General features: G+C 65.1%; 1 long non-coding RNA gene across 1 annotated transcript; it reads right to left on the bottom strand.

Annotated features, from left to right (window-relative positions):
- Positions 1 to 744: 744 nt before the first annotated feature.
- Positions 745 to 2826, bottom strand: LOC116629777. The gene is made up of 3 exons (XR_004298819.1): positions 2585 to 2826; positions 1939 to 2091; positions 745 to 1651 (listed from the first exon to the last, which is right to left on the bottom strand). It is a non-coding gene; the product is annotated as an uncharacterized LOC116629777 (long non-coding RNA).
- Between the last annotated feature and the right edge of the window lie 145 nt (positions 2827 to 2971).

The following is a 2971-nucleotide window of genomic DNA, read 5'->3' as shown; positions in this document are numbered from 1 at the left end:
GGTGCTGGGGGACCTCGCGCGCCCCCAGTCCACTGAGCCGGCCCGGATGGGGCTGGGGGACCTCACACCCCCGTCCACTGAGTCTGCCTGAACGGGGCTGCAAGACCTCGCGCCCCCAGTCCACTCAGCCGGCCTGGACGGGGCTGGGGGACCTCGTACCTCCAGTCCACTGAGCCGCTGAGCCGGCCTGGATGGTGCTGGGGGAACTTGCGCCATCCGCGTCCACTGTGTGGGCCTGACAGCGCAGAGGACCTTGTATCAGCTCCACACTCAGCCCTCGGGGCCCCTGTGGGAGGAGTGGGTGAGGCCATCCTAGCACACAGCTAGCTCGCGGGGCGATGTCATCCAGTCCTGTCCGCCGATACCCCAGGACCCTGCGCGTGAGTGTCCCAGGGCCGCTGGCACAGATGATCACATGTGGGGGCTTCAGAGCACAGGGATTTATTCTCGAAACGGTTCTGGAAGCCAGGGCGCTGACATGGGTCTGACTGGGCCAATGTCAGGGGCGGGGTCCTTCTGGCGAGAACCCGGCTCCCACACTCCCTGCTTTCCTCGATCCCGGCTCCTCCTCATTCTTCCACACCAGCACCGCGGGGACCTCAGTTTCCCCGACTCAGCCTCTGCTCTGTCCTCACAGCTCAGGACTCGAGTAAGGAGAAGGCTCTCCCGTCTTCAGGAAAGACACACCCCCCCGCATGCCCCGAGGCAGGCTACAGACTTTTTTTTTTTTTTATTTTTAATCCCTGAATGCTAAAATCTGGAATCACTCACAAAACACTGCTGTAAGGGTGAACACACTTTGAAGGGGGAAAACGAAGTAAAGCATTTCCCAGGGCGGCGACAGAGAGGCCTCTCACGTCAGCGTTCCCTCCAGAGAATGGGCAACGGCGCCACGCTCAGACATGTACGAATGTCTCTAAAAGTGGAGGGACCGGCGTCCAGTTCTGCGCCCCAGGGTGTGTGTCCTGGGACCTGCGGTGAAGACAGCCCAGGTCCGTGACAGGCCGTGGGGAAGGCGAGGTCCCTCCTGTCTCTCCCTCGTCGGAGCCGGCTGCCTGTGAGCGTGGAGCATCCCGGCTTTGTGCTGATTCAGTGACACACCGTGTTTTCTCCTCGACCCGTGCAGAGAGGCTTCTGGGTGGCCAGGAGACTGTCACAATGTCCAGGACGCTCCGTGGGGAGTAGCTGTGAGTCTGTGACACACAGCAGATGGGGAAACCCCAGCTGGCCCTCTCACGGCCACCACGGGCAGGACCTCCGCAGGGCGGCCCACCCACGGACGCAGCAGGAAGACTGGTCTACAAACACGAGCAGAGCTTTGAATATCTCGTAGCCGAAACGCTGCGGGAGGGACGCCAGCTCTCACGAGGCATGCACCATCCCCCAGGAACCAGAACCGCTCAGTCCGCCCACAAGCTGAGCTTTGACTTCCAGCCACAGCAGGCAGCCACCAGCCCTTCCACCCTGAGCGGCCACGGAGGGGACGGCGGCCGCTTCAGTGGACGGCTGAACCCACACAGTGTCCACTCACTCGGGGAAGAGCTTCCTGAACTTGCCGTAGGCGGAGCTGCTGATGACGACCCTGACGTCAGCCACGCCGGCCTCGGGAATCACGTCCACCTCCTGCACCGTGGCCTCCCGATGCAGCCAGCTGAGGACGTGAGCAAGGGCGGCATTCTGTAAGGACGTGTTCGCAGGAACTGCTCCCCCAGGGAGCTCCGTCCCCGAGCCCGCACACGACCTTGTTGTCACTGCCCACGGCCCGGGAACGCCTGGCACGCCAACAGCCAGCCGGCGCCCGCACCTGGGGTGATTAACCCACATTCACGGCAACCCAGAAACGACGCGGCACGTCTGTGTGCTGGCGCCTGGCCCGTTCCGCTGCCTTCCCCGCACCTCCACACCCCGCACGGCCCCCGCCGGGCCAGCCCCACGCACCTCAGCTGCGTGCCCGCCAGCCGGACCCGGAGGGTGAGGACCCGTCTTCCCGTGGCTCTCAGAACGGCGTCTTCCAGCCGGGCTCTCAGCTCCGGGAGCCCGTGCCCCAGGACAGCGGACACGGCGACAGCCTGTGGTCCCGCCGGGCTGTACCTGTGCGGGGACAGCCAGCAGACCCTGCTCAGCCTCGGGAAGACGGAGCGAGGGTCCTCCAGGGGCCCCCGCCCACGGGCCCCCACTGTGACCCCCTCCGTGTGTGTCAGGAGAGGACGCGGCTCCGTCGGACAGGAACACAGAGGAAACCATGATGAGGATGTAGTGAGATATGGGGTCTGTGCGGGCGGGGGCGCTCAGAACACACCACCCCAAAATATGCTGCTCTGGTGGCCTGCTGATTCTTGCGAGTTCCGGCCCTTCACAGCAGGCAGGTGGGGGAAGAGCGCGCTACCTCCCCTTTTCTTCCTGAAAGCAGGGGAGGACGCGCCACGGGAGGACGCTCCACGGGAAGCTGCTTCCAGCGCCTGCACGACAGCAGCCTGCTGTTATCAGCCACATCGAGGCCCCCATCACACAGGTGCATCACCGGTACTCGCCAGAAACGAGGCTCCAGGGTCGTGGGGCAGTGGGCAGGCGGGGGTCCACTCACCCGGGCACCAGGTCCACCTTGTTATGAACTTCCAGCACGGAGTCCAGGAGTGGGGCGGGCAGGTGTAGGCCGCGCAGGGTGGACAGAACGCTGGCTTTCTGCAGCTCCGTCTCAGGGTGGCTCACGTCTCTCACGTGGACGATCAGATCCTGAGGAAGGCAAGCCACGTGGTGGGGACAGGGATGGGACGGGACACTGGTCCTCAACCCCCCCCCAGAGGAGCACCCACCCAGATGGGGGCTCTGACGGGCACCGCGTGCCCAGGTGGGAGTGGGGCGGTCCTGTGCAGTCCGCAGCGCCGGTGAGGTGTGTGGGACCTGGGGGTGGGAGCTCCCTGAGACCAGAGCGCGCCCGTGGCTCACCCGGGGCCCCTTGCGCGGGGTCTCG

The sequence above is a fragment of the Phoca vitulina genome, unplaced genomic scaffold, assembly GCF_004348235.1.
Source record: "Phoca vitulina isolate PV1807 unplaced genomic scaffold, GSC_HSeal_1.0 scaffold3066, whole genome shotgun sequence".
NCBI classification, from domain to species: Eukaryota; Metazoa; Chordata; class Mammalia; order Carnivora; family Phocidae; genus Phoca; species Phoca vitulina.
The sequence above is the reverse complement of the archived record's forward strand: the minus strand, read 5'-3'. Positions and strand labels throughout refer to the sequence as shown.